The sequence below is a fragment of the Phocoena phocoena genome, chromosome 6, assembly GCF_963924675.1.
Source record: "Phocoena phocoena chromosome 6, mPhoPho1.1, whole genome shotgun sequence".
NCBI lineage: Eukaryota > Metazoa > Chordata > Mammalia > Artiodactyla > Phocoenidae > Phocoena > Phocoena phocoena.
The window spans coordinates 65,428,315-65,441,786 of NC_089224.1; the positions used below are offsets into that span (position 1 = coordinate 65,428,315).

The 13,472-nt window shown below is 41.4% G+C and overlaps 1 protein-coding gene across 1 annotated transcript in view; it reads left to right on the forward strand.

Moving 5' to 3' along the window:
* The window catches only part of TJP2 (tight junction protein 2), a 134,610-nt gene that overhangs the window by 25,991 nt on the left and 95,147 nt on the right, over nt 1-13,472 (forward strand). The window contains exon 2 of the mRNA XM_065878433.1: nt 3,123-3,243. The gene's annotated coding sequence lies outside the window, so the exon portion shown is untranslated. The remainder of the gene's footprint in view (nt 1-3,122; nt 3,244-13,472) is intronic.

The following is a 13,472-nucleotide window of genomic DNA, read 5'->3' on the forward strand; positions in this document are numbered from 1 at the left end:
ACAGCACTGCATCACAGGTCAAGATCTTCCCTATATCTGTAAAACTTTGAGTTCCTTGAATATATACATGGACAAAACAGTATTTTGCTGACCCTCATGTTTTGTTTGCTGACTCTTATCACCTCACACAGCCTTCCTGTGGACATATAAATATCCCTTGCTGACCTTGTAGTAAACTCTCCTTTCCTGGTATCCTAGGACGGATTATCTCCTACTGATTAATTTACTTAATGAGTTCTAAATCCTTCAGAGGCACCTTGATATCTCATTTCTCACCCTTTAGTGTGCATATGAATCACTCTGTTAAACGCAGATTCTAATTCTGCAGATGTGTTGGGGCCTGAGAGTCTGCATTTTAATATGCTTCCAGGTGATACTGTCAGTTCAGGTGATGCCCACCCAGTGGATGGTCCAGAGGATGCTGATGCTTCAGTCATGAACCACACTTGGAGGAACAAGCATCTAGAGAGGCACTTTCCATGATATCCTACTTGTTCTCTCTTGACCTCAGAGTTCTCTGATCTTCCTGAAAACTTTTTGTCCCAATACCTTCCCTCCCTGCTGCTGTTAGACATCTCAGTGGTAAGAAGGTAGGTGGTTGGCTGTGCTTCTACAGAGGGAAATCTGCCCACCAGCATTCATACTGGAGATTTCTGTTGAGCTGGTTGACTGAATAGTGGGGCCAGTATTTCTTCCAAGAATTCTATCCCTTTCACTCTTTTCAAGAAATATTCCAATAGCTTCAACTTACATATAATACTGCATAGTATTTAAGAGCAGCTCCTTTTGTGTTTTAAAACATAACTGGAAGTCAGGTCACGATTGAGTTTTCAAAACCTCGAGGAATTCTTTCATCACCAACCCCCTCCTCCTTTTCGTACTTTGTCTTGCTGTCTGTAAGCAGGCCTGTGCTGGGCCTTCTACTCTGCAAATGTAATCACATGATAGGCCAAAACTGGCTGAACCAACCAATTGACTGTATGTTGCAAGTTTATTGAAGCACAGATTGGATGTCTTACACATGTGTCTATTGACCCTAATGCCCGGCAAATGACAGGTGCACAGCAAATATTTTGCCAGTGCTTGGTTTTAGCATAGCCACAAATGAAAAAAGATTTTTGTTTTAAAGAATTGACATCCATTTACAAAAATACTGAGCCACTTATGGATTTCCCTTTTATTTTTTTATTTTTTTTACTTTTTTTTTTGTGGTACTCGGGCCTCTCAGTGTTGTGGCCTCTCCCGTTGCGGAGCACAGGCTCCGGACGCGCAGGCTCCAGACGCGCAGGCCCAGCGGCCATGGCTCACGGACCTAGCCGCTCCGCGGCATGTGGGATCCTCCCAGACCGGGTCACGAACCCGTGTCCCCTGCATCGGCAGGCGGACTCTCAACCACTGCGCCACCAGGGAAGCCCTGGATTTCCCTTTTAAATTTTTGTAAAGTTTTCCAGCACTAGCTCCTGTTACCTGACAAAAAATTTGCATATTGAACACCAAGAGTATTATTTAGGTTTTTCTTCCAAGCTTATTATTGACAAGGTAGCCCTAGTCAATAATAGTGTATTTCAGAAATGGCTGATTGTTATTGGTGGTTCCTGTACATGTCAAAAACCTCAGGCAATATCATAAAAGAAAGTTAAAATCAGGATGTTATCAAAATTCAGAAAACTGATTTAATTCAAAAGCAAGCCATTTCAATAAAAGCAGCAAACTCTCTTTGGAACTGACACCTGTAGGAAAATTTCATATTAAGGCCAAAAGCATAACCAAGCCCATCTTGATCTGCTGGGCATTTATTTATCGTGGGAAGTAATAATAGAAACCATATATGGGCTGGGCTGTAATCCTGTTGCCTGCTTTGTAGGATATCCAGATGGCTCTGCTTTAGCCTGTGCCCACATTTCCTGCTGATCCTTGGAGAAGGGAAATGTGTCCCCTGCCTGTACAAATAGAATGGACACTATCTCTTATTTCTGTTTCATTGTGTAGGGAGTGTTTTGCACAGATGCCACAATATCACTTTGTCTAGCAAACAGAAGAGTATGTCCAGAACTGGTGAGAAGCCACATTCCTCCTCCCACTGTTAGGGCTCTCTGCGATGCCCCACGTGAGGCTGCCGGGGCCCAGGCCCAGCCCAGGAATGAACTTGCCTCCTTGTGTTGTGTGAAAGGCACATGCAGGATTCAGAAAAATGTCCAGAAAGGGTTTTCTTGGGTTTCCCTGGGATGAAGGGTAAAAAGAAAAATGTATTTGCCATCTTTTCTGATTCGTGGCAACCCACACATAAATATATAGAGATGAGCCGGTATTGTAATTATCTTTTAGTTGAAAATGTTTTTTCTATTGTATATTTTAAAATGGTAAATTTTATATTAAGTGTATTTTAACACAATTTAAAAAACGTTTTCTCTAGATGTTTTCTCACCTGCTAAGTACTTTTTTTTTAACCTGAAAAGTAAATTCTTATAAGAGCTTGGTCCTCAGGTGGATTCATGGTGCCAAACTTCACATGATTACTCATTTTTTTTCCATTTTTTGAAGACTGGAAACATTAGGGGCAGCAATTTCACTCAGATATATTTCCAAGAGAAATAAAAACTAGGTCCATATACACATTTGTGCATAATAGCTAAAAAGTAGAAACAACAAGCCAAATGTCCATCAGCTGTAAAGTAGATAAGTATGATATATCCATACAGTGGAGTGAAGCTCCGACACAGGCTACAATGCAGATGCAACTTGGAAGCATGAATGCTAAGTGAAAGAAGCCAGTCACAAAAGGTCACGTATTGTATGAGTTCATTTGTATGGAATCTCCAGAAGGTGTAACTATATAGAAACCCAAATTAGATTGGTGGTTGCCTAGGGCTAGGGTGGGGGGTGGGGGAGGGGAGGGAATTGGAGGATTAGGGAGTGATATCTAAGGGGTCCTGGGTTTCTTTCTTGAAGTAATGAAAATATTCTAACATGGATTGTGGTTATGGTTGCACAAGTCTGGGAATATATTAAAAGCCATACTATAAATGGGTAAGTTGTACAGAATGTGAACTTCAGTGCATTTCGAAGATCTTGCCAAGCTGGGCATGACTCTGCCGGATTTTTAACAGCACTGTCTTTTTCAGGGTGCGAAGTACCGCATTATTATCATCTCCCTGTGAGTGGGACTGGCACCCCAGCTGCACCTCCGGGCACAAGTGCTCCAGGAAACACAGACTAGTGCCGGTTGAGAGCCTGCTTTACCAGGTACTTGCTTTTTTTGTCTCTCATCAGCCTAGTTACTGGCTTTCCTCCACCAAAAGTGTGATGTAAACTATGTCACATCCTGGAAGTCAAGGCCACCATTTTCGATGTTGCTGATAGTGAAACTGTTTAATATCCAGGAAAATTTAATTGTAATGGCCTATTTCCCAAAGAACAGAAAGATCTTACCCGCATTTATGATCTGAATTGATAGGTAATTTTGGGCGAATGCCAACTGAGGGGCTTCCTGCTAAAGCATGTAAGTCCAAGCCCCATAGTTCAGAATAAATGCCTAGCAAGGTATTTTGATGTCTAGGGTTATAGGTCATTTTGGTAGGTCACGTTTGTTCTATTAGCTTTGAGGTAGCAGAATTATATAACAGTGGTAAGCACTTTGCTGAAAATAAAAAAGACATCAGTCACACTGGCTTCTGAAGATTAATTATGTACAGGCTTTTAGCAAAATAGGTGAGTATTACCTATTTACTGATTCAATTTTAAGTACGAATTAAATGGGATTTACAAGGTATTAAGTTTTATTTTGACAGATGCTGGGATGTATTTGTTCTTAGTTACACTTACCACTGATTATAGGCCTGACCATGGATGGCTGGAATGGGGTTAGAATTTTTTCCGTGTGCTTGTTTCATAATTCCTGTCTGTTTAAGCTCGAGGACCCTGCTGGGGTGGATTCCAACTGCATGTCAGCATTGGAGTTTAGTGGAGTGTGAATAGCAGCTGTTCAAATCCTAGGGTTCCTGCCTTCCGACTCTGTGATCTTGGCACATCTTAATGTCTGAGAGCCCCAGATCTGTAAAAAGGGAGTGTTAGGGAATTCCCTGGTGGTCCAGTGGGTAGGACGCTGCGCTTTCACTGCTGAGGGCATGGGTTCAATCCCTGGTCAGGGAACTAAGATCCCCCAAGCCGTGCAGAGCAGCCAAAAAAAAAAGGGAGCGTTAACATGAAGCTGAATGAGTTAACATACAGCAAGCACTGGGCACAAACCGAGGCCTTTCTTGGAGTCTAGTTGTCCAAATGGGGACACTTGCGTGGGGAAGTCCTTAGTGTCCACTGAACTGACAGGGCTGGGAGTGGATTTTGTTTACTGAGATGTTCTCTATGGAGCTCGTAAAGGTTCCAAACATAAGACAGATGCTTGGGCTTCCCTGGTGGCGCAGTGGTTGAGAGTCTGCCTGCTGATGCAGGGGACGCGGGTTCGTGCCCCGGCCCGGGAGGATCCCACATGCCACGGAGCGGCTGGGCCCGTGAGCCATGGCCGCTGAGCCTATGTGTCCGGAGCCTGTGCTCCGCAACGGGAGAGGCCACAACAGTGAGAGACCCATGTACCGCAAAAAAAAAAAAAAAAAAAAAAAAAAGACAGATGCTTGCCCAGACCCCGGAAGTGGTTTTCCTGAAAGTAGATTTCTTGGTAGGATCTGTTGCTTTAGTCAAATGACTTAGAGGGGCGGCATGGAGTATGGCAAAGGAGGGGTTGGAGCCGGCATTGTCTTTGGAGGGAAGGATCTTTCTGACTCAGGCAAGCCCTTTCTGATAAATATCTCCCTGGTCTGATTCCCCTACACTAGTGACCACATTCCCTTCAACATCAGTTTGGTTTCCCAAGTCAGCGTCTTATTCCAAAGCTCTTCCATGTGTAAACACTGAAGCTTGGGTTTCTGGGTAAATTAGCCTCAGGTGACCTTGGGTGGTGAGGTTTTTCCCCACATGGCTATAGTTTCAAATCCAGCAAACATTTATTTTATTTGCCAGGCACTGGGCAAGGTGTTTTCACCCATCTTGTTTATCCTCAGAACATTCCTGAGGAGCTATTGCCAGCTCCCTCTTGCAATAAGGAAACTGAGATTCAAAGATTTTAAATGGTTTCCCCAAGATTGCATAGCCTCTGATTCCTAAGTTCAGTGAGATTCCTATAGTAGCAGCTGTTTTCTATACTAACTTTACAGAGCTTGAAGACTTAACTCCTAAACTAGGATAGTAACAGGTTTTTCTCAAGGGCCAACAGTTCCGATCGATTGATAGTGGCTGCCTGGAGCTAAGGATTCCTAGATGCTGTCCATGTTTGTTGAGTAAAAATGTTGTGATCCATAAGCCATGTCTGGTATGGGTGGAGGAGGGTCCCTATAGAGCACACTCTTGACCTGAGGTTTCTGATCATCAGCTTCTACCTGCGGCTGTCCTCCTTTACAATCTTGGAGTCGCTGGAGAGCACTATTTGCCTGGCACTTGTTTGTTGCTACTTTAAGGGGCTTTGGTGTTCACTTTTCTGAAGTGGCAAAATCACCTTTGCGTCTTTGCTCTCAGGAAGGATGCTAAGAGTCTGGGCAGAGACTCACTTCCTAGATATGGATTCTCACTGTTAGGTAATTTAGATACTTTAGAGTTATTACCAGCTCATCCCATAATATGGGCATAGAAAAGTGAGTTGAAGGTAAAAATTAAAAACTTCTGTGCCCCTGGGAGCCCCTCTGCAGTGCCCTCTCCCCTGGGGGCACCTCATCAGTAGGGGTACCTGGGGAGCTCACACCAGCAGCCCAAGCTCTTCATATGGAATTGGAGACACTCATCACAGTAGCTCTCAAACTTTAACTGCATCAAAATCACCTGGAGGGCTTGTTAAACCACAGATTCCGGGGTCCACCACCCAGAATTGCAGCTTCAGTCAGTCTGGGGTGAGGCTCAGGAATCTGCATTTCTAACAAGTTCCCATTCAGGCTCATACTTCTGGTTTCCCAACCATGCTTTAAGAACCACTAACTTGGACAGTACTTTTTTTTTTTTTTAATTAATTTTATGGCTGCATTGGGTCTTCATTGCTACGCACGGGCTTTCTCCGGTTGCGGCAAGCGGGGGCTACTCTTTGTTGCGGTGCGCAGGCTTCTCATTGTGGTGGCTTCTCTTGCTACGGAGCATGGGCTCTAGGCATGTGGGCTTCAGTTGTGGCTCACGGGCTGTAGAGCACAGGCTCAGTAGTTGTGGTGCACGGGCTTAGCTGCTCCACGGCATGTAGGATCTTCCCAGACCAGGGATCGAACCCGCGTCCCCTGCATTGGCAGGTGGATTCTTAACCACTGCACCACCAGGAAAGTCCCTGGACTGTACTTTCAACAGCTGCTGTAGAGCATGGTTTGTTTATAGGTGGTGTGTGGCCAGTTTCCCTACCTGTGGTGAAGGGTTTCTTTCCACAAACATTTAATGAGCACCTCACACAGCACTGCCTGAGGAAGATTTAGAGGAATGTAAAGGCTTGTCCATCTGGGACTCTAATTTGGGATCATTAATTACATTGCTGTGTGAAAAGGGCTGCTCTCACCCTGTACTGTAAGCAGAAGGCCTGAGGCAGTGATTATGTGACAGGAGGCCTCCTGGGGGAGGTGATATTGGAGAGGAACCTGAGGAGGGAAAGTCGTTGGCCAGGTAGGCAAAGAGGGGAAAAGAAACGCGGGGAGCGGGACTGTGCATCAGAGGCCTGGAGGTGCTGCACTGAGTGAGAAGAAAAGTTGTTTGTGGTGAGAATTCCATTGTAATTCTGATAGGAAGTGAAGTATCAACCTACAGTCATAAAGGTGGAAGCTTTTTGTTTATTGGGGTGCTTGTTACAGTGTACTTGGTACTGCGCTGAGTGTTTTACCTGCATGTCTTCATTTAATTCTCATACCCACCCTATGAGGTGTAGGTCCAACTGTAATCTTGATTTGTATTAGTTTCCTAGGACTGCAGTAAAAATAAAATACCGCAGACTGGGTGGTGTAAACAACAGAAAGTATTGTTTCGCAGTTTGGGAGGCTAGAGGTCTGAAATCAAGTTGTTGGCAGGGTTGGTTCCTTCTGAGAGTTATGAGGGAAGGATCTGTTCCAGGCCTCTCTCCTTAGCTTGTCGGAGGTCGTCTTCCCTCTCTGTGTGTCTGTCTCTGTGTCCAAATTTAACCTTTTTATAAGGATACCAGTCATACTTGATTAGGGCCCACCGTAAAGACCTCACTTCAACTTGATCACCTCTGTACAGACCCTGTCTCCAAATAATATCATATTCTGAGGTAATGAGGGCTAGAAGTTCAACATGTGAATTTGAGGAAACACAATACAACTCATTACACCGTTTTACAGATGCAGAAATGGAAGCTTAGAGGGTTTAGATAAGCTGACCAAATCACACAACCATTGGGTCCAACCATGTAAACTTGCCATTTTTATAGCTCAGAAACAGTTGAATAGTGGCAATGTCATACTTTAAACCTAAGAAGTAGCAGAACTGGGGCTTGTCGAAACCCAGGTCTGATTCACCTGGTGCTCTTTCACCCAGTGCTTCAATTTGTTTACTAGCTTTTCCTTTTTTTCTGCTGTTTCCTCATGGTTCACTGGGAAAAACAGTGGTGTGGAGATTAGGATACCAAGCCGCTAGGCTATTTGTTTCTGGTTCTTGAGTTTCTGGATGAGATACTCTTATATTACAGTTTCCTATATTGCCTGTTTAAGGAGAGTGGTCGGAAATTGAGTATGTGAAATTTAAAATTCATTGCTAGTAAAATGTTAAATACCTATACATACACAGGTTATCTGAGTATAGATGTTCTATTCTTTTTTTCTGTAAGAAGGTAATTACACCCCACCTTTTTTTTTTTTAACATCTTTCTTGGTGTAAAATTGCTTTACAATGGTGTGTTAGTTTCTGCTGTATAACAAAGTGAATCACCTATACATAAACATATATCCCCATATCTCATCCCTCTTGCGTCTGCCTCCCACCTTCCCTATCCCACCCCTCTAGGTGGTAAAAAAGCACTGAGCTGATCTCCCTGTGCTATGTGGCTGCTTCCCACTAGCTATCTGTTTTACATTTGGTAGTGTATATATGTCCACGCCACTCTCTCACTTTGGCTCAGCTTACCCTTCCCCCTCCCCGTGTCCTCAAATCCATTCTCTACGTCTGCGTCTTTATTCCTGTGCTGCCCCTAGGTTGATTAGAACCACCTTTTTTTTAGATTCCATATATGTGTGTTAGCATACGGTATTTGTTTTTCTCTTTCTGACTTACTTCACTCTGTATGACAGTCCCTAGGTCCATCCACCTCACTACAAATAACTCAATTTCGTTTCTTTTTATGGCTGAGTAATATTCCGTTGTATATATGTGCCACATCTTCTTTATCCATTCATCTGTCAATGGAAATTTAGGTTGCTTCCATGGCCTGGCTATTGTAAATAGAGCTGCAATGAACATTTTGGTACATGACTCCTTTTGAATTATGGTTTTCTCAGGGTATATGCCCAGTAGTGGCATTGCTGGGTCGTATGGTAGTTCTATTTTTAGTTTTTTAAGGAACCTCCAAACTGTTCTCCATAGTGGTTGTATCAATTTACATTCCCATCAACAGTGCAAGAGGGTTCCCTTTTCTCCACACGCTCTCCAGCATTTATTGTTTGTAGATTTTTTGATGATGGCCATTCTGACCAGTGTGACGTGATACCTCATTGTAGTTTTGATTTGCATTTCTCTAATGATTAGTGATGTTGAGCATCCTTTCATGTGTTTGTTGGCAATCTGTATATCTTCTTTGGAGAAATGTCTATTAGGTCTTCTGCCCATTTTTGGATTGGGTTGTTTGTTTTTTTTGATATTGAGCTGCATGAGCTGCCTGTATATTTTGGAGATTAATCCTTTGTCAGTTGCTTCGTTTGCAAAAATTTTCTCCCATTCTGAGGGTTGTCTTTTCGTCTTGTTTATTGTTTCCTTTGCCATGCAAAATCTTTTAAGCTTCATTAGGTCCCATTTGTTTATTTTTATTTTCACTACTCTAAGCGGTAGGTCAAAAAGGATGTTGCTGTGATTTATGTCATAGAGTGTTCTGCCTTTGTTTTTCTCTAAGAGTTTTATAGTGTCTGGCCTTACATTTTGAGTTTATTTTTGTGTATAGTGTTAACAAGTGTTCTAATTTCATTCTTTTACATATAGCTGTCCAGTTTTCCCAGCATCACTTATTGAAGAGGCTGTCTTTTCTCCATTGTATATTCTTGCCTCCTTTATCAAAGATAAGGTGACCATATGTGTGTGAGTTTATCTCTGGGCTTTCTATCCTGTTCCAATGATCTATATTTCTGTTTCTTTGCCAGTACCATACTGTCTTGATTACTGTAGCTTTGTAGTATAGTCTGAAGTCATTGAAACCGATCCCTCCAGCTCTGTTTTTCTTTCTCAAGATTGCTTTGGCTATTCAGGGTCGTTTGTGTTTCCATACAAATTGTGAAATTTTTTGTTCTAGTTCTGTGAAAAATGCCAGTGGTAGTTTGATAGGGATTGCATTGAATCTGTAGATTGCTTTGGGTAGTATAGTCATTTTCATGATGTTGATTCTTCCAATCCAAGAACATGGTATATCTCTCCATCTGTTGATATCATCTTTAATTTCTTTCAGCAGTGTCTTATAGTTTTCTGCATACAGGTCTTTTGTCTCCTTAGGTAGGTTTATTCCTAGGTATTTTATTCTTTTTGTTGCAATGGTAAATGGCAGTGTTTCCTTAATTTCTCTTTCAGATTTTTCATCATTAGTGTATAGGAATGCAAGAGATTTCTGTGCATTAATTTTGTATCCTGCTACTTTACGAAATCCATTGATTAGCTCTAGTAGTTTTCCAGTGGCATCTTTAGGATTCTCTATGTATAGTGTCATGTCATCTGCAAACAGTGACAGCTTTACTTCTTCTTTTCCAATTTGGATTCCTTTTATTTCTTTTTCTTCTCTGATTGCTGTGGCTAAAACTTCCAAAACTGGGCTTCCCTGGTGGCGCAGTGGTTGAGAGTCCACCTGCCGATGCAGGGGACACGGGTTCGTGCCCCGGTCCGGGAAGATCCCACATGCCGCGGAGCGGCTGGGCCCGTGAGCCATGGCTGCTGAGCCTGCGCATCCGGAGCCTGTGCTCCGCAACGGGAGAGGCCACACCAGTCAGAGGCCCACGTACCACAAAAAAAAAAAAAAACTTCCAAAACTATGTTGAATAATAGTGGTGAGAGTGGACAACCTTTTCTTGTTCCTGATCTTAGTGGAAATGGTCAGTTTTTCACCACTGAGAACAATGTTGGCTGTGGGTTTGTCATATATGGCCTTTATTATGTTGAGGTAAGTTCCCTTTATGCCTACTTTCTGGAGAGTTTTTATCATAAATTTGTCAAAAGCTTTTTCTGCATGTATTGAGTTGATCATATGGTTTTTCTTCTTCAATTTGTTAATATGGTGTATCACATTGATTGGTTTGCGTATATTGAAGAATCCTTGCATTCCTGGGATAAACCCCACTTGATCATGGTGTATGATCCTTTTAATGTGCTGTTGGATTTTTTTTGTTAATGTTTTGTTGAGGATTTTTGCATCTGTGTTCATCTGTGATATTGGTCTGTAGTTTTTTCGTGACATCTTTGTCTGGTTTTGGTATCAGGGTGATGATGGCCTCATAGAATAAGTTTGGGAGTGTTCCTCCCTCTGCTATATTTTGGAAGAGTTTGAGAAGGATAGGTGTTAGCTCCTCTCTAAATGTTTGATAGAATTCGCCTGTGAAGCCATCTGGTCCTGGGCTTTTGTTTGTTGGAAGATTTTTAATCACAGTTTCAACTTCAGTGCTTGTGATTGGTCTGTTTATATTTTCTATTTCTTCCTGGTTCAGTCTCTGGAGGTTGTGCTTTTCTAAGAATTTGTCCATTTCTTCCAGATTGTCCATTTTATTGGCCCTTAGTTGCTTGTAGTAATCTCTTACGATCCTTTGTATTTCTGCAGTGTCAGTTGTTACTTCTCCTTTTTCATTTCTAATTCTATTGATTTGAGTCTTCTCCCTTTTTTTCTTGATGATTCTGGCTAGTGGTTTATCAATTTTATCTTCTCAAAGAACCAGCTTTTAGTTTTATTGATCTTAGGTATTGTTTCCTTCATTTCTTTTTCATTTATTTCTGATCTGATATTTATGATTTCTTTCCTTCTACTAACTTTGTGGGGTTTTTTTGTCCTTCTTTCTCTAATTGCTTTAGGTATATGGTTAGGTTGTTTATTTGAGATGTTTCTTGTTTCTTGAGGTAGGATTATATTGCTTTAAACTTCCCTCTTAGAACTGCTTTTGCTGCATCCCATAGGTTTTGGGTTGTCATTGTCATTTGTTTCTAGGTATTTTTTGATTTCCTCTTTGATTTCTTCAGTGATCTCTTGGTTATTTAGTATTGTATTGTTTAGCCTCCATGTGTTTTTATTTTTCACAGATTTTTTCCTGTAATTGATATCTAGTCTGATAGCATTGCAGTCAGAAAAGATACTTGATATGATTTCAGTTTTCTTAAATTTACCAAGGCTTGATTTGTGACCCAAGATATGATCTTTCCTGGAGAATGTTCCATGAGCACTTGAGAAGAACGTGTATTCTGTTGTTTTTGGATGGAACGTCCTATAAATATCAATTAAGTCCATCTTGTTTAATGTATCATTTATAGCTTGTGCTTCCTTATTTATTTTCATTTTGGATGATCTGTCCATTGGTGAAAGTGGGGTGTTAAAGTCCTTCACTATGATTGTGTTACTGTCCATTTCCCCTTTTATGGCTGTTAGTATTTGCTTTATGTATTGAGGTGCTCCTATGTTGGGTGCATAAATATTTACAATTGTTATATCTTCTTCTTGGATTGATCCCTTGATCATTATGTAGTGTCCTTCTTTGTCTCTTGTAATAGTCTTTGTTTTAAAGTCTCTTTTGTCTGATATGAGAATTGCTACTCCAGCTTTCTTTTGATTTCCATTTCCATGGAATATCTTTTTCCATCCCCTCACTTTCAGTCTGTACGTGTCCCTAGATCTGAAGTGGGTTTCTTGTAGAGAGCATATATACAAGTCTTGTTTTTGTATCCATTCAGCCAGTCTGTGTTTTGGTTGAAGCATTTAATTCATTTCCATTTAAGGTAGTTATTGATATGTGTGTTCCTATTACCTTTTTCTTAATTGTTTTGGGTTTGTTATTGTAGGTCTTTTCCTCCTCTTGTGCTTCCTGCCTAGAGAAGTTCCTTAATCATTTGTTGTAGAGCTGGTTTGGTGGTGCTGAATTCTCTCAGCTTTTGCTTGCCTGTAAATGTTTTAATTTCTCTGTCGAATCTGAATGAGATCCTTGCTGGGTAGAGTAATCTTAGTTGTAGGTTTTTCTCTTTCATCACTTTAAATATGTCCTTTCACTCCCTTCTGGCTTGCAGAGTTTCTGCTGAAAGATCAGCTGTTAACCTTATGGGGATTCCCTTGTATGTTATTTGTTGTTTTTCCCTTGCTGCTTTTAATATGTTTTCCTTGTATTTAATTTTTGATAGTTTGATTAATATGTGTCTTGGTGTGTTTCTCCTTGGATTTATCCTCTATGGGACTTTCTGTGCTTCCTGGACTTGATTGACTATTTCCTTAACCATATTAGGGAAGTTTTCAACTATAATCTCTTCAAATATTTTTTCAGTCCCTTTCTTTTTCTCTTCTTCTTCTGGGACCACTATAATTCTAATGTTGGTGCCTTTAACGTTGTCCCGGAGGTCTGTGAGACTGTCCTAAATTCTTTTCATTCTTTTTTCTTTATTCTGCTCTGTGCTAGTTATTTCCACTATTTTATCTTCCAGGTCACTTATCCGTTCTTCTGCCTCAGTTATTCTGCTATTGATTCCTTCTAGAGAATTTTTAATTTCCTTTATTGTGTTGTTCATCACTGTTTGTTTCCTCTTTAGTTCTTCTAAGTCCTTGTTAAACATTTCTTATATTTTCTCCATTCTGTTTCCAAGATTTTGGATATCTTTACTATCATTGCTCTGAATTCATTTTCAGGTAGACTGCCTATTTCTTCTTCATTTGTTTGGTCTGGTGGGTTTTTACCTTGCTCCTGCATATGCTGTGTATTTCTCTGTCTTCTCACTTTGCTTTACTTACTGTGTTTGGGGTCTCCTTTTCACAGGCTGCAGTTTCGTAGTTCCTGTTGTTTTTGGTGTCTGCCCTCAGTGAGTAGGATTGGTTCAGTGGGTTGTGTAGGCTTCCTGGTAGAGGGTACTGATGCCTGTGTTCTGGTGGATGAGGTTGGATCTTGTCTTTCTGGTGGGCAGGACCACACCCGGTGGTGTGTTTTGGGGTGTCTGTGAACTTATTATGATTTTAGGCAGCCTCTCTGCTAATGAGTGGGGTTGTGTTCCTGTCTTGCTAGTTGTTTGGCATAGGGTGTCCA